Source organism: Astatotilapia calliptera, chromosome 18 (assembly GCF_900246225.1).
Source record: "Astatotilapia calliptera chromosome 18, fAstCal1.2, whole genome shotgun sequence".
Lineage (NCBI taxonomy): Eukaryota > Metazoa > Chordata > Actinopteri > Cichliformes > Cichlidae > Astatotilapia > Astatotilapia calliptera.
This window is the reverse complement of record NC_039319.1, coordinates 6395292-6414236: the sequence shown is the minus strand read 5'-3', so window position 1 is coordinate 6414236 and position 18945 is coordinate 6395292. Positions and strand designations below refer to the sequence as shown.

Genomic DNA, 18945 nt, shown 5'->3' with positions numbered 1-18945 from the left:
CAGTTGCAGTGCATCAAAACTGACTATGCAGAAATGACACAGTCGGTGTTGGGATTTCTACTCAAAAAAGTAATGTATTACACGTAACTTATCATTTTCTTAAAAGTAATGCAATATGTTACTTAATTGCTCACTGGAGAAAGTCATTTGTTGCACAGCTCAGTACATTACTTTCTTGATACTATGTAAAATGACCTGAAATGCATTGTCACATAACTACCAGTTAACAATATAATCCTGTTGGCTGCAATTCTACACACTAACGTAAAGGTGTAAAGACAAAGCAAACCAGTAAACCAGTAAAACAAATCAGATGCAAACCATGACAAAGAGACTTCGAAGTGATTGATTGTTCAACAGGCAGACCGGCACAGTTACCTGTTGAAGCACATGTTGTGGCTGCTTGTCCAGGGTCGGCATGCACTTAGCTTTAACCTCATTCTGGGTTCTGTAATGAGATTACACCCATCACTGCTAACAGTCCATTTTTTCTTAATTTTAGAGTGAAAATGCTTGTGTTCAAGAACTTTTTTATTCTACAGAGTATTTATGTTTTGGGTACGTAACCTAAGGAAGCCAATATAATCTGTAGTATGAGCCAGCATTGCACTACAAAGAAGGTGACGTACCATAACCTCAGGGTCATGAACATTAGAGAGAAAATTTTACACGTTTAGCTGATACTGTCAGATGTAACTTAATGAGAACAGCAGGTACAGATTTGTTATTTTTGCTGAAGGATACATGACAGACTGTTGCTAATGGAAACATTGTCTAAGGGGCACAGGGAACTGATCATTGTTTTGTTATGGTAGCAGGACTGGTCACAGTCTGCTTTACGTAAGATAGATAAAATATCCAAATTCTGACATTTTTCCTTTAGTTTTGCACACAGATGATGTTTGAAATGCAAAATATAGACATTGCTTTACCAGAAGGTCCATTTGATTTGTAATCTTCTTATCAGTGTTTGGGGCTTTGTTAATGAGACAAAACGATGACTTCTAATCACAGTGTAACTGGTCCCTTACATATAATACAGAAAGACAGAGAGAAAAGCCCATTTGACAGCTCACTTGGTAGAGTTGAGGACTCTAGTGGGTGATGCTGAAATCCTTAGGTTGCTGGTTCAAAGGAGGATTTTCTTATGCTTGGATGAAAAGCTTAACATGATGCTTATTCTTGGGTCTTATATGCACGTTATAGTTTCAACATCTGTGATTGTGCTTGGGTCTAAGTCATGTAAAGTTGGTCACAAGAATGTGAACTTCATGGTCAACATTGGCAGAACGGTGCTCACAAATTATCACAGGATCACTCTGAGACTCAGCCCCTGTCTGCATACAGATACTTTGCAAAATAAGCTTGTTTTGTTGTGTGTTTTGGCCTTTTGAGCACACATAAATGTTGTTTTAGATCAATGAAAGTAGAGCTTTTGAAAAACCTCAAGGTCAAGATTTTCAGAAACTCAATTTCTGCATTTATGGAGACAAAGAAAACAGATTTTGTCTCACGCCTTCAGAGGTGTTTGCCTTTGTCTTCTTTTTTGATGTAAGGCTGGCTGTGTGTGCAAGTGCTTGTTGTTGTTTTTTGCATTTTCATGTGGATGTAGATATTTTTCAAAATCATTGTGGAAAAATCCTCAGAATACCCTTGTGTAGATGTTAGCATTTCCAGAATCTTAGTAAAAACACTGTGTGAGTAAGAACTCAAAGTTTTCTTTCATCCAAAGTTTAGAAGTTACCAGAGTTCAAAATGTCCAGTGCTGAAACCGTCCAACTTTAGCCTGTACAGGGTAGCGTGCAGGTGGCGTATGGTACACAGTAAGATTAAGAAAAGTGACATGAAGATGAGATGTTTTGTCCTTTGAAAGCCTTAAAGCATTGTCATGTTTATTAGGGAAGCACTGTGTCTAACATTTTGGCTTAGAAACAATTTAACTTTGGCAATAAGTGAGAAATCGTACATTCTTTAAGTCATAGTTAAGAACTTACGAGAATCAAAATGTACCAGCACAGGGTACTTCTTGTAGTAGCTGTAGGGTACTCATTGACACTAACCAAACTTTTCAAAACCTTTGATGTCTTTCTATTAGTGTCTGGTGCTTTTGTCCATTCAATCACTTTGGCGGTAAATGTCTAGTGCTGAAGTTCTCCAACTTTACACAGTACTGAGTGTGTAGTTGGTGCGTGGTACACAGTAATGCTAACAATGTTTCTGCTCCCTTTATGTCAGTATTTCTTATTTTTTTAATTTGTTTTTTTTAAATGAGACGCAGCTATTCCATGTGATCACAATGTGAGTGGTCAGTTGAAATAATGCCTCTGGATCAACACAATGTTTTAGCAGGTACACCCACAACCGATAAGTGAGGGCATGTTCTGTCAGCACATTGACTATAAAGCACAGTGAGCCATGCAGACACAACCCTTCGATAGCTCAGTTGGTAGAGCGGAGGACTGTAGTGACATGAACAGAAATCCTTAGGTCGCTGGTTCAATTCCGGCTCGAAGGAGTGTATTATGTTGTTTGGGTGAATGTACTAAATGTGCAGCATTAGTAGTAATAGATACATGTGTGAACTTTCTTGGGTCCAGGTGATGTATACTTCCTTAACACAGGATTGCTGTGACACTCTGTGCCTTTCCACACTTAAACAGATACTTTGCTAAATAGTAGGCTTTTTGTGTCATTTAATTATTTTTACTTTAATTTGTGTGTTTTGGCCTTTTGAACACACATAGGTTTTGTTTTAGATCACTGAAAATAGACCTTTTGAAAAAACTCCTTTAATTTATTAAATACAAACATTTTCCAAATTTATTATTATTTTAAGTGAGACAAAGCTACAGCATGTGAATACAATCCAGTAAGTTATTTGCATCGTAGAGCAAAAAGAGGTAAACAATGAGCAAGTGTATAATCTGTCCGCATTGGCTACACAACACAACCCTTTGAGCAGAAGACTGTAGCAGAATTTGTTAGGTTGCTGGTTCAATTTCATCTGATAGGCATATGTTATTTTGTTTGGGTGATAATATTCATATTCATTTTTGCCACTGAGGCCTTGAGGGGTAATACATGTGTTATAACAGAGTAGTTGAGTTGTTTCTTACTTTCTGTTGTTCCTTTGATTTTGTAAATGTTGAGTAAGTGTTGCATTCAGGATTCCTTCAGCTAAACGTTTTACTAAACTTTCCTGTTAGCCCTGCCTTTATTATTATGAATTTTATGCTAAATATTAGTTGTATCCACTAAATTCTTGTGAGGTGTTTCACAGTGCAGAAGAGAAGGTACATGTCTGTCTGAGTTTCTGCTTGCCTACCTGGATGACTGCCTGCCTACTTGTATCTGTCAGCATGCCTGTCTGTCAGTTATGTTGTCATAATTAATGAGAAATAAATGTTTTCAAGTCTGGAATTGAAGGCTTAAACTTTCACAATAGATACCTGTCAGTGTTGGAAATGTTTTACATTACATTTAAAGCTAGTTAGCTGACACTTATGCTGAGTGATGTTTGCTGGATACGAGTGTGTGATAATATATGATACAGTGAGTAAAATCCACCCCTGTTTGTAGAATAAATACAAATAGTAAAACACATCGAGGCATTTTCATTTCTGTGACGATAGAAAGATGATTAAATAGGTCTAAAATGCATGTATTTACAGCAATGTCACAAAGAGCCAGTCATCAAATGTTTAAACAGGCATTCAGTTCAACACATGTGCTCTACATCTGAGAGAAAAGAAACGGCACAATTTCTAATCTGCTTTTTGTTACAGCGTTTAGCTGTTCATTACATGTTCATTATACTGCATGTGTATGAGTGGGCCTTCGCCCATGGGGAGGCTCAGTGGTTGCATTAAGCCTGAGGTAAAAAGGAGTGTCTGGGCAGGTTAACATCTCTGAGCGCCAGTGTCAGCCAGCTGTCTGCTGCTATCATGCTGCCAAAAATATGACTCTCTAGCCCTGGCATCTAGCAACCTGGCAAGAAAAAATCTGTCTCAAAACACTCCACACAGAGTCCACATGCTAACATGCTATGTGAACGCTGTTCTGAAAATGCAGAATAAACACCAAATGACTCACTTTTCCATTACAGTGTCAGCTTGGTGATGAACTGTCTGATTCAAGAATTAGTCTGTGCAAAAGGAAATACAGACATTTGTTACTGATCCCAAACATAAATTGTCATCATTACATATCCGGATTTTTGTGTGCAGTGATACACTGTCACCAAAGCTTATGATGACTACACTGCCTCGACTGTTTCAGTCTGCTGACAGAGCCACCTTTTGTGGTAAGTGGGTTTAAACCAATTACCTTCCTCCCATGCCTTCATCCTTCTGTCCTGCCAACATGCTGTTTTGTTTTTGCACATGTCCATTAAAGGGCAGAAGTTGCCATGTGTGCGTAATGTCAAATAGTTTTTGAAAAAGAGTTCTCTTCCACAGCAAACTAATCTAAATCCTCAGTAGATGTTTGGTCTCCAGTCTAATTAGTGCAGCCCACGTGGACTGATATGCAAGCTGTCAATCAATGCCCTCACTGGATACGCCCCCTGGTTATTAGAGCAACAAATGTAGCATTCTTTTTAACCATTTTACAATTTTAAAGACTCATTTTGGCCTAACAAAATGTGCTGGTTTGCACATTCACCTCACAAAATCCCTGGTTTGAGAGCAGGAGGAGGCACAAATCTCTTTGGGTTGTGTCTGAAAGGGCATCTGGTTTAAAAATCTGCAGAACGTTTATTCAAAATGCATCTTTTTATACATTTATAGCCTCAGTTAAAAAACCTGGCGATCATTTAAAATTAAAGTAGCCAATAACAAATATTCAACAGTATCCCCAGTCATCAACCAAATTCACAGATAATATTAATCTTGCTAACAATTTATTGCAAGAACCCACATATGCACATAATGCAAATTCCGTAACTCAAACAAATGTAGATGCACAGAACCAGACGGTTATCAAAAACGGAAATTCCTGTCTTCTCATGAAGTTTTGTCCTATATAAATAAGAATACTGAAAACACCATATAATTTCAAATATTATAAGTTGTTGGTAAACGATTAAATTGCCCGTGGAACCTATTAATCATATGTGATGAAAAGTCACTCTGCACAGCTGGAGACAGACTGCGTACAGGCACCAGAGATTTAAGGGAATTTGGATAAATTTAAGGGTATGAAAGGGACTGACAGATCCCAACAGACGCACACAGACGCAAGCTCTAAAAATATCAGACACATAGATGTGGTTTGACTTTCGTGGAAGTTGGTAATTCTCATCTTAGTAAACACAAGAGACTACAATATAAAATCTGTATCTTAATTATGAGTCTGCTAGTTAGATATACAGTTAACAAATTTTTCAAAGCAACACAGGAAAATTTTGTTGTAGCTGTCTGTGTGACATGGGAAGAGAGGTTTCAAACACTTCAATTTTCCCATGTTTATAAATCTCTCATGGCAACCTCCACCTTCTGTCAGCAAGAGTTTTTTCTTTGAAAGGTTATGCAATCCTTTGCACTTTATTCAAATAAAAGTCAGTGAAATGTCAGTTTTGGAGGTTTTTAAACACTGAAATCTTTCACTGCTGTTACATTTGCTGCCTTATGTTTTGCTTAAAGAAAATCACGTGCTTGAACTCAAACCTATTTGCCAAATTACTACAGTTCAGAATAACAACTTCTATGTGTGTGGCAGGTCTGAATAATTACATGTCTTTTTGCCAACACTTTAAAGATAAACAGTGATGTAATTTCCCTACCTGAACAGGTTCTATTTGTGCAAATTATGGTTCAGAACTGACTGTGCAGCCTGTCTTCTGCTGTAATTCTTGTAATATGTTTTATTTAGCTATGAATTTTATTTTTAAGATTTTAAAAATCGGAATCTAAATCTCTTTGAAGCTGGACCTATGGTGCATATGTGACAATGTAACAATGATGAGCATTTAAATAGTTCAAGGTTGATCGAATCATAATTTCCTGTGGATCCTGAGACAAACTATGCCCATGGAAGAGATTTTTTCCCTTCTCAGCTGTGATGTTGTGTGGTCTTCCTTTGGGGTCACCTGGTGAGTTAAAGCACCTGAGGCAGAATAAAACTTGACTTGTGGGTGTAAAGACAGTTTCGTGTCTCATATATTCCTAGGAGAGATGTGCTATCTCAAGCACATTTGTAATGGAAGAAAACCATTTTGTCTCATACCAGACAATTCTGAGTGCACTTATAGTGTCTCATTTTTAAAAAAAATATTTTAATTTATAAATTATTCTAAAACCAGACGTAACTCTGGAAAACCTTAAACATGCTTCCAGCCAAAACTCACTTCATGACCACCCAGCTACAGAAACAAAATCCACCACATTACAAAACCACGCCAGTCACAGAATGCCATTTACATGTCAAAAACCAACCGCATCTTTTACTGAAGCAGCATTAATAAATCGTTTTGAGAAAGGTACTGTGTGAGTGTGTGTGTGTAAATCAAATTCAATTACAGTAAACGGCTCTGGCAAGAAAAGATGGAAACACAAAGAGAGTAGATGGCAAAGAAAAACAGAATGGGATGTGAAAATGAAAATAAGAAGAAGGGATGAAATCTGGGCTGCAATGGCAAAGAGAGAAAGAGATAAAAAAAGAGAGACGCAGCCAATTGTAGATTTGAGCTTCTATATTTGTCCCTCTGTGTTACTCTGCGATGGACTGTCCACGGGGTACCTCGCCAATTGCCCTGTGTTAGCTGGAATTGGTTCTACCCCCTGCAATCAAATGGATGAATAGCAAGAAGGGAGGCATCAATAATAGAAAAGTGACAGTGGGGTGAAGAAAGAAGAACAACTGAAGAGGAAAAAGAAAAATTATGAAAACTGGAAACAAGAAAGTGGAGAAAGTCAAAAGTGCTTGCTCATAGGGGGTCATATGATTGTTGGGTTTTTCCTCTGTATCTATTATTGTACGATCTACTGTACAATATAAAGCACCTTCAGGCGACTGCTGTTGTGATTTGGCGCTATATAAATAAAATTGAATTGAATTGAAGAGAAGGGGTAATACGCTGCTGAAAAGGTAAAACCAAAGGTCAGGGAGAGCTAATCAGGACAGCTAGCCCCCTGCTTTGAGCCTTGCTCCATGGGGTTGATGGGAAATCCCACTGATAAGCTACTGACCTTGAACTACCAGGGGAGAGGAATAATATGAGACAAAAAAGTATAGATAGGGATTGGTGAAGGTAAGATGGAAAAGTCATGAATCATAACTTTGATAGCGTTAATAAAAAAAACAGAATAAAAACTGATTATATCAAATTTGCTGACAGTGAAACAACAAGAAGAGGGAGATAATGTAGAAATGGGTGAAGTAGGAGAAGGAAGGGGATCAGATGAAGACAGAAGTGAACTTAATCCAAAGATATTCAACACAATGCATGTTATGGGACATACATATATTGTTAATGTGCGAGCACTTCATGAGCACTGCAGGCTTACTTGTTGTTCCTAGAGTATTTAAAAGTAGAATGTGAGGCAGAGCCTACAGTTTCCAGGCCCCTCTTCTGTGGAACCAGCTTCCAGTTTGCATTCGGGAGACAGACACTTTTTCTGCTTTTAAGATTAGGCTTAAAACTTTCCTTTTTGCTAAATCTTACAGTTAGGGCTGGACCAGGTGACCTTGAATCCTCCCTTAGTTATGCTGCAATAGGTGTAGACTGCTGGTGGATTCCCATCATGCATTGAGTATTTCCTTTTCTCACTCACTATGTGTTACTAGACCTCTCTGCATTGAATCACATTGGTCATTAATCTCTGGCTCTCTTCCACAGCATGTCTTTTACACTGTCTTCCTTTTCCCACACCAACTGGTCACGGCAGATTGCCCCGCCCCTCCCTGAGCCTGGTTCTGCTGGAGGTTTCTTCCTGTTAAAAGGGAGTTTTTTTCCCCCACTGTCGCCAAAGTGCTTGCTCATAGGGGGTCATATGATTGTTGGGTTTTTTTCTCTGTATGTATTATTGTAGGCTCTACCTTACAATACAAAGTGCCTTGAGGCGACTGCTGTTGTGGTTTGGCGCTAAATAAATAAAATTTAAAGTGCATTAAAATTGAATTAATGCACTTGTCATGGAAATATGACTTCTGTATAATTAATGTAATATAGTGTATAATTCAAGCTAACCTCAGCGCAGATATCAAGATGCAGAGAACAATAAAAAGATCCTGAAGCTGTCTTCAGCTTGTAGTTGTTTTTGTAAGGTGAAAATAATACTTTGCAAAGTCAACACCTGAAAATTCAGTTATGGTTTTTGTTGCACGTCCACCACAGTAGTTACAGCACAATTTAATATAATTTCAGGAAACTGTGGTTTCTCATACCTGGAGGGAAAAAAAGTAAAGGAAAAATTAACTCACACTTTAAGCCAATAAACATTTATTTCTTAATGTTTTCTCAGCCTACAAAGAAGCAACAGTCAGAAAGGGTTGCATGACGAAAAAAAACAAAAAAAACAAGCCCACCAAATGACAGGCAATTGCTCATCACGAGGGAGAGAGAGTGGGTGGGTGTTTGGAGCCTCTCCCAGCTGTCAGAGGGCACTAGGTGAGGTGCACCCCGAGTCCATCAGAGATGTCAACACACAGAACCATTCACGCTCACATGAACCATGTGAGGAAGGTGGAATATCTGGCCAGGGTACAGGGAAAACTCCAACTCCAGCCATTAGAGTAAAACTCAGTGCCCTCTTGCTGTGAGGCGACAGTGCTAATCACTGAAGACTCTTGCTCATGTGACCCCAGTGACAGTGGCCAAGTATGCAAGGAGTGTGTGTTTGTGTGGGATCTGATACGATGAACGACTGACTAACATGAATATATCAAGTCAAATTAATTCAAATTTAATTTAATTCATTCCTTACAAAATGCACTAAAATGTTACTAAAAGAGAATCATTTTGATGCCACTATAAAAGATTCAAATCTACCATCATAATTCATTATATTATTTTTTCTTTACAGCATTAAAAGCTGATATTTCAGAATCACGCATGAGAAAGATCAACGCATTAAGTTGCAAATAAAAACACTAAAAAAATATTCTCAGTTCTAGTCATTTCTTGATATTTAGTAATTTATGTGGCAAAATGTGTTTGAATAATCAGCACTAATAATGGTAACTTCTGAGCATGGTTGGAAAACATGCACTCACATTACATAATTTATCGAGTCCCATGGAAAAATTTCGGATTTATTTATGATGAATAAATTAATGAGTTGTTCACTGTTTAGTTTTACTCACACGACCTAAGGGAGAACAGGGTTGCACAGCGATATGACTGACAAAGACAAAGTGTTAAAACCCACATTGCAAAATTGGTATGGCCCAGATCTGGCCCACACAATGCGCTTTCACATGGCCCACATACGGCAAAGAATAACGGCCCTTTGGGCCACCAAAGGGCCGTTATTCTTTGCGGTACGTGGGCCATGTGTAAGTTGTGTGCAGCCATGGGCCAGCTATAGACACATTGCTGGCAGGGTTCATACGGGTGCTTGAAAACCTTGAAAATGCTTGAATTTTAATGTTGTCTTTTCAAGGTTTTTTTTTGCTAGCTATCAAACTCGCTGGAGAAATGATTGAAATGCACTGAGTGTGATGCAGTATGGCAGCGCTATTATGGAATATGCTGTGAACTTAGCTAACATTCCTTAGCAGTAATATGAGTTAATTTACTCAAGTGAAAGCTTTAAACATTAGCCTGATACATAACTAGCCATCTTAAGGCTTTCTGATTAACCCTCTGGGGTCGACAGACCCAGAGTCTCCATTTCAAAAAAGAAAAAACACTCCTTCCCTATTGCTGGAAAAATGTACCATGTCGACCAATCAAAAAATGATATGGCAACATGTGGCATTTGGTTGTTTGGGATGAGGGGGAAGTTTTAGGAGTGAACAGCGAAAGAGAGAGAAAGAGAGAGAGAGAGAGTTTTGATACGTGAGAGATTTGTGATGTTTACCGTGTTTGGAGTCTCAAGTTAGTGTGTTGTCTAGTGTAGTTAGTGTGTAGTGTAGTCATCATTTTGTTTTGTGTGTCAGTTCCACTAGTGAATGTCACAGTTGCTGTAAAAAAGCCACCAAAGGCAGATGTAAATGCTGTCTCCACATGGAAAACAGGAGTGACACACCTGCTGTCAGACCTGCAGGATTTATCCCTGTGCTGTTCTCCTCTGTCTTATAGTGGACACAAACTATTTTTGGAGTTGCATAAATAATTTGTGTGCCTTCTTATTTGATGCAGAACACTTGATTGTTCTGTAAATAGTTTTAAATGGTTATATAAAAAGCATCTGAGCCTTGGCTGCATTTTTAGGTAAATAGTACCATATTAAATTTTGTCTGAATTTAGATAAATGGTGCTGATACAGTATGTCAAAATGAGAAAATAACAGATTGGCAAGATAAACAGTTTTTAAAGGTGAAATATAGAGGCCAAATCAAAAGTAGTCAAAAACAGTCAATTATACCCTGGACACCAGAGGGTTAAAGGCTAAAAGCAAAGTTGTCACCAAGTGCTGTTTATATTTTGGTTCATTGGGTCTTCCAACTAAAATAGGAAAATATGAACATAAATAGTGCCATCATTGCCAGACCTGGCCCACATCTGGTTGACGTACACTCTGCCATGACACCAGTCAGTCAGAAGTGCCAGTTTGTTGCTGGATCCGGGCCAGACCTGTTTTATATGAGCCTGGGCCACATAAACCAAACTACAAATGGGCCAGATGTGGCATACCATCACATAAACAGTGCCATCTACGCCAGGCCTGGCCCATATCTGGATGACATACCACTTACCATGCCAGAAGTCAGCCAGGAGTGCCGGCTTGACACCAGATCCGGGCCAGACCTGTCAGCTGTCACCTGGTCTTTAAATGATGACATGATGAATCCTGCTAAACTACTCTGCGTTTAATAAAGGTTTTTGTTTTTTTTTAAACACGTTTTAATGCTTTGCCCCTAAAAACAGTCAGTGATCACTGTCGGCCTCTCTCGGCTTTTATTGTCGCCAATCATTTTAAACCTTAGATGTAACTACAGCCCAGCCCATGCAGCAGTATATTAATGTCTAGCTGTATGTCTTAATTTGTTTCATAAATCTCTCAGTCAGAACATGGTATATCATATTTAGATGGAAGCTAGCAAGCTAACTCCCTGCTAACTTCTAACTCCGTTAAATTTCAAAAATTCGGTTTTCATGGATGCCTGGATGTTAAACTTAATAGTTACACCTGGTAGAGCAGCCACACGGATCATTTTATTACAGATGAAAGAATTTAGACAGTGTTTTAAACTCTCAGTGATGCCGCAGTGACTTAGGGACCTGCAGCACAGTTTGGACCCAGACACAGCTAATGACGTCTGACTTAACTACCGGACAGTATGGATGGATGTGTCTGCTCCAAGCAGCTGATTGTTGTTGATTCAGCAAACTCTTTTTGTGTTTTTGCAATGGTGCAACCTGTGCACATTTAAACTCATAAATATTCCTAAATATATAATCTGAATTTACATTCACATAATAAATTCTTAAAAAAAAGCATCTTACATAATATTTCTGGACACCCTTTTCCTAACCGTATGCCATCTATTTCTTCTGCACATACCCTTTGGTCACCATACACATTAAATAGTTTACTAAACTAAACAAATGCAAGTTTAAAATGTGCATCAGCAAAACAGGTTTTACAACTTCACGTTTCCTTGCTTCTTTTGTGAACTTGTAAATATGTTTGGCCCAGGGCTGAATAGCTTCTTTCATGAGACGGATGCTAAATTGAATTGTGAAGTTTTCCATCTTAAGGCTACGCTGGCTCTGGCGTGGTTAATTCAATGTCTTTGTCTGAATATGAATAATTCAGACTGCCTCAGAATTGGAGCAAGCACAACATAAAAAAAATGTTTTTACAGCTTTTTGTTACAAATTTCATGAAGTAATCAGTTTTCTACCACCTCAAACATACATAATCTAATGAGTCTCAGAAACACAAGTATATGTTTGTGACAACCTTTACCTCACACAGACTCTGTGTGTGTGTGTGTGTGTGTGTGTGTGTGTGTGTGTGTGTGTGTGTGTGTGTGTGTGTATATATTGTGCTGCCTGACTAATTGTGCTCTTTGTGCTGAAAACAGCTGCAACAAATGCAGCTTAGAGGGATTATTAGTCCACTGTTGATTAGGGCAGAAAAGTACATTTTAAAGAAGACAGATAAGGTGATTTCATGTGGTGAAGCTGGAGCAATCAGCACTTGTCAGATGTGACCAGCCTCATCACCACATCAATAAATATTTCCAAGTGAACACATTTTAACCTCAGTTTGTACCTCTGTTGTGTAAAAGCTGCTCATGTCTCACAGATACACAAGCTGCCATTTTTACATATGGATGGTTGCAAAGACTTAAAGATCACATTTACACTGGGTAACCATTTTTTCAGTGTGCAAGACTAATATTGTGATTGTGCCTGTATCATAGGTTTGTCAATTTTACAGCTTTTGCTAAGCTTTTATTTAAATCCGTATTCTGCTGCATGCTAGTTTAGCTCATGTGGTTGAAATGTCATTGCCTGGGTTCAAGTCTGACCTGTACCTTTTGGCTGTGCATCTTTCCCTGCTTTCCTGTCAAATCTCCACTATCAAAGGCAACAATGACAAAAAATAATCGTAAAAAAAATCTATAATCCTTTTGGAAGGTGTAATAGCACTTGCCCACACACCCCAGAATACCTGCTGTTGACCACCGTTAAGTTACATATAAGCATGTTTGGAATAAATATGTAAAACCAATAGAAAAAAGAAATACAGTAACATAACATACATAATGTAGAGACCTGTATGCCTTACATTCACTCATGTAGAGTAGAAACATAAACATAATGCGTTCACATTCTATCACTGATAGCTTTTGCATCACTGATATCATTCACAGGCAATATTCACATTTTATTAGTAAGGTACACAGTCTTGTTCTGGCCTGTTCAAGAAGATTATTAGGAGGGTTTGGTTGGGGACACATTCTCCTCAGAGAGAGCTGATGTTTTTCATCCCTGCTAAACCACATCTGTTTCTGTCAGCCTCTCACTGTCTTCTTCACTGTACCATAATTTCTCTCTCTCATACACACTTCAGCGAGCGAGTCCACATGTGGTTAAGTGTCCCTCTTTTTTCCTCATCATGTTGGAGAAGTGGAGCTGAGCCCTCGGGGCACTGCTCTCTAATGAGCCACTGACTGCTTTGCGTTTGTCCTGTCAGAACAGAGAAACGACCTCGCTGCTGCCGCTAAAGCCATGCTATCTCTGTGGGGAGGCTAGCAGGAGCTGCAGCATCTTTAAAAGGATTTAAAGCAGCTGAGCGTGAAATCCCAGTCTCTAGTGGTGGATATCCTTATTTAAACAGATGTTAAAATCACATCCACCTGGAAGTCTGGATGTATGAACACCTGAGGGCCTATCTTTCTGTCTGCTTATGTTTGCTTACTCTGACTGAAAAGTCATATGTAGCCTAAAGAGACACACAATGCGTCTTTCCATGGATTCCTAAATGTATGCCATGTGTATCAGTGCCATGTCATATTTCCTAAAGATTTCCAAAATAAATATAACCTCAGGTCTCTTGTACTCTCACACAAACCCCTGCACTTTTTAAGATGAAAACAACTCTTCAAAAATCAATTAGAAGAGAAAGAAATTTCAAACACTTATTTCAAGGAGATTGATTTAAAAAAAAATCTTGGCAACAAATCCCTTTGCCTTGCTTTTTTTATTCAAGTGAAATCAAAACCCAGCAGTTCAAGAATACTACATACCCACAGATAACCATACCCTTTAAATAAACTGATCTAATCTCATTTATTGCCTTAACAGAAGCAAAACTTGTGATTTTTATCCTGACCGATTAATTTCCTTTCAGTCTGTCTGAAGCCGGTCGATTGTAGCTTCCATTACTTTTAGTCACTACTGAGGGATGCAGTGTTCATAAGATAAACAGACCTTACAAGAAGTGACCTGTATTGTGGATTTGGTTATATTCAGTTCATTTTGATGGACTGAAAACAACAAGCTGCTTGTTAGAGATCTTGCAAAACAGTACAGTTTTTGGAACTGCATTAATAAAATCAGTGTTTTCATTAGTTGGTCAAGTTCATCTGCATATTGAACATATTGTACTGTTTTAAAATGGTGTATTCAGTAAGTGATAACTAGACAATGTCCTAATATATTCTTCATTTTCTGCACCCTACCTGAAGGGTAGGTTGTCCATCCATTGTCAGCCTTGCAGAATCGTACACTGAAACATATACCAAATGAAAAATGTAAAATACAATCACAAGAATGCATGCTGATAAAGACCTGGAGTGTGCAGGAAGTCTGCTGCAGCAGTCAAAATGAAGCAAAAGGCGAGAGGGAAGCCGTGACACAGACATCAGTGTGTTGCTGTCAGCGCTCTGCAGCGTGTGTCGGCTCAGTGCTGAGGGAGAGCGAAACCCCGCTGAGAGGAAAGTCCACCAAAGGGCTCATCGCACAAATGTGACTGTGTATGTGTGTGTCTGTGAGCGATAGAAGAAGCGACAGCATTGCTACAGCACAGCTCTTCATGATGTACTCCTACACACACCTTTGTTCTGTTATCACATGCAATACCGTATTTACAGAAGGCTCATAGACATGCACATGGAAATGTTTTTAAAATAAAACTTTTTCCTGTACATTTGGCATTTTTGCCTTTTGTGCACAAGAAGGCAATGTTAGGTCACTGCACACATAGCTTTTGGAAAATGTTTTTGCAACCTGGAAATAGACGTTTTGACCCGTGATATCAGAGTGTCAGTAGTCCTGACTGGTCGTGATGGCTGTGTTAATGTTTCACTATTTTTAAGTTGTCAGATGCAGTGACAAAAAGAAAAAAACCCAACAAATTTACATAACATGCAAAATATATGTGAAACATTACCCTAAGTAGTACATAAAAGACAATTTTTTTCTAGGTTGTCTGCGGTGTGCTGTGCGTCTGTTGTACCATATTTTCATTGCTGATCAAATAGAGTTGTTCAGGTAGGTGTCTGTCTAGTTGCTGATAGACTTTGCTCATTGTGTTATGCTATTAAATTAACACTGTCTATTAATGCCGGCAGGACTGATAACGCTTGCTGTCTTGGTTCCAATATCAGTGCATTGTTTTATTATTAGCCACAGCCGCTGCCTGCTACAATAATGATAATTTAACAAGTGGCTAATGTGACCATTGGGTAATTGCTAATAGCTAAACAGCTAAAGTTATATCTGCACTGGCCAGCTGAACATGTATCATAACTGTTTAACAGATCAGTGTTGTTGAAACAGGATCTTTATTGATCTCTTGAAATTCCCCATAAAATGGCAGTGTTCAACGTCAGTAACTGTTCATGTGTTTGAATCCTAGTGAGGGAAGTGTGTGCCTGCCTGCCTGCCTGTCTGCAATAGCGTTGTGTGAAGTTGTGTTAGCTGGAGACAAAGCCAGCACTGTTGGTATCTTTGAGAAATTCAGACTGAACCTTTTTAGACTGATATTTAGTTAAATTAAATTTTCAATTTTTTAATTCAATTTGATTTATACAGCACCAAATCAAAACAGCAGTTGCCTGAAGATGCTTTATACTGTATGGTAAAGACCCTACAATTATACAAAGAAAACAGAGAAAACCCCAGCAATCATGACACCTTTGGAGCAAGTGCTTTGGCGACAGTAGGAAGGAAAAACTCCCTGTTAACAGGAAGAAACCTCCAGCAGGACCAGGAAGGGGCGCCTATCTGCCGCGAACAGTTGGATTAGTTAAATAAAATACTGAAATAAAAATCAGTCAGTATAAATTAGTTAATCTCACCAAGATTGTACATGAACACTGCCTTTTTGATTTACAGTGTCACATCGCAAAAGCATAAGTAAAAATTAAATATATGATCATTTTTTTCATCTAGGTAACATCTCAGAAAGTTGGATTTTGAAGACATTCAAAAGGCCAAACGAGAATATTTATTGTGTTCTGTCATATTTTAGAATTTTCGCAAGTGTGCTTTTAAACTAGCTTTTGTAACAGTAGCTAGTTAGTTGACAGGCCAGCAGTATCTAAAACCCCAAACTCCTGCAGTGTCGGCAGCCAAATTGCTGGTGACAGGTGAAAAGCTGGTCATCATAGGAAGTTGGAGTTCTGATATTAGTTCTGATAATTAAATTTTTTTTTTTTTAAATTTCCTGTTCACTTATGTTGCTTTTTCCTACTACTGGCTTTCCTTCTACTTTGTCTTTGCAGTGTCCTTTCTGCTTTCCGATGTCTTCAAGGTTAAATGCATGCACTTATCGGAGTTTTGAACAGTAACACAGCATTACATAATCTACTTCACCATATTAATCTTTCCATTTGTCTTATCTTGGAATCAGAATTTCAGCTTCGATGGTGCTACTGCTTCGCTGATGCAATTTAGATTATTCCCCCAGGTTGAGGAATGGTGTTTCAGCAGGTTAAGGCACAAACTGTACATCACCATACCTGCAAAACTGTAGATTTGAATCAAGTTATTCCTCATCCACTCTTTTCTTCCATATCTATCTTCCTTCATTTGCGATTCTTCTTCCCTCTTTGTCCATCCTACATCTCATGACCTTCAGTCTCTGTCATGCCATGTTTCCTGATGTTCCACAAATAAAGGAAAATGCTGCTAAATATCTACATACAGCGGCATCATTCACCATACAAGGCTGAGATCTCCAAATCCTCCTAGTGGAGGAAAGTAACTTTTTATCTCTGATCAGCTTGTTTTGTTTTACTTTCAACTCTTAATGAGCATTTTTATCTCTGCATTACCTATATTCACCACTATCTGTTATAAATCAGCCATGAGAGGAGGCGGAAGAAGAGGCAGAGGAGACTTAAGTAACCCACATTTATCTCTGTGTGGTGCCGCACTGAATTCGTTTCCATAAACGAATGAGAAAATGACAAAGACTTTTGGGTTAATTAGGGACTCGACCCCTTGGAGAACAGGCTACACAGTTTATCTCCTGCTACAACAAGCGTGTGGCTAACAGCCATTTAATACGCCACTTATTTACATTTAGAGTGAATCTTATGGCCCCAACAACCCTTGACAGGAACCTTAAGACTCACAGTTGAAAAGAAACAAATGCGTATAAGTGGCAGCTTTTTAAAAAGTAATTAACCCATTTGTTGGAATGTCACGGTTCTTGAGTTTTTTTTTTTTTTTTTTTTTCTTACACTGAGCGAAGGTTTGATTAGACATGGCGTTGGTTTGTTATCCACTTAGGAATATCTGTCCAATTCATCTCGCCACCGTGTCCGGAGGCAAATTCTCATTTCTTGTACTAGATTGGTGAGTGTGAAATCAGAAAGTTAACGTCAAATTGCAACGAAAGAGAAATGTGTTTAACTTGGCTTTTCCTATTTAGAAATTAGCCAAATCAGGTTTTGGTATCTCTCTGGTTTGCTAATCAAATTGTCCCTGCGTGACACTCCATTTTGATGTTGGAAGTCGTTGGGTTTGTGCTTAAGTGCTTTCTGATACATGTTCTTTATACACGATGCACTCATGCTCCTGCCCTGTTTCCTGTAAATGCAGTCCCTCCCCTTAATACCCGATAAACATATGGTTTGCACAACACAGAGAAATAGTGACCGAATTCTCTAAACTTGCTACTTTCAGTCTCAAAGGACCATCTATTTCTTTCTTTAAACCATCAGATAGGAATCATTTTCCTATTTGCTGACATGAATAGAAACTTAAATCAGAAGGATTTTTGAGATGAGTATTTGCAAAATATGTTATAACTATTCTTTCCAAAATTCCTGCTGTGTATAGCTCTTGCCCTATATATAATATATACTTTCTTATATGTAATATAAACTCTTCTCTTAAATATAATATAGATTATATATAATCCATGCTATGTACTGAATTATATATACTCAAGTATCTTTGTTTAAACCTTAAAAATTAGCAGCAAAATGCATTCAAATTGTAAATATACACTTTAATGTTGTATACACAGACACACACAGACATGCCCGCATGGTGCTGATTTGTCATGAGGAACCACTTGGATTCAAGGACACTTAAGCGTGTTAAGGGACACAGGGTCAAACTGCTAACCTTGCAATTACTGGACAAACCTCCCTACCACAGTCTGTTTCTGCCCTTTTAACAACTTTGCACACACCACAGGTTTCTCAAAAAGAAAAAACAAACCAAACTGGGAGCTGAGACTCGAACTTAGGTGGAAAACCTCGTCTAACCCGGTGTCATGAAATGGTATTTAAAACAACACGGCAGTTTCCGTATAGGCCATGCTTGGCTTCTACTGAGTTTGTCTTTGTTAATGAAATCTGCTAAATGTCTCATTTAACAAATTTAAAAAAAAAACAAGTAAATGGGAGCTAAATGATCAAAGATAAATTTATGTTGCACTACTTGGAATGAGATGTATTTAACAAATTGAAAACTCTGACTATGCTGCACTGGGACTGGAAGCACTGCTATCCTCTCTTGCCCTTCTTTCCTGTCTTTGTGCAAAAGCTTTTTGCCCAAGCATGCATGTGTTGTTTTGCCAACTGAAATGGGGGAAATGGATAAAAAAAAAAAAAAACCTGAAAAAATATACACCTCTGCAGCCGTCTACTCTGTTTTACTCACATGTGCTGCAGCATACACCGTCAGCTCACTACAGCACAGCTGTGCACCACTGACGCAATCAGAGGTCTCGAGGAAGGGCTTAAATGTTGTGAGCAAAAGTATCCCACTTTGCTCCTAACACAAGCAAACCATTGTGGGTACGTTGAGTGCTAGAAACAGCTGGACCACACGGCGGGTATCTTGGACCCCAACCCTGTGGCGAT

The 18945-nt window shown here is 38.5% G+C and overlaps 1 non-coding gene across 1 annotated transcript; it reads left to right on the top strand.

The window, feature by feature from the left end:
* Positions 1-2428: 2428 nt before the first annotated feature.
* On the top strand, positions 2429-2515 carry trnay-gua (transfer RNA tyrosine (anticodon GUA)). The gene is given in 2 exon segments: positions 2429-2465; positions 2480-2515. It is a non-coding gene; the product is annotated as a tRNA-Tyr (tRNA).
* The last annotated feature ends 16430 nt before the right edge of the window (positions 2516-18945 follow it).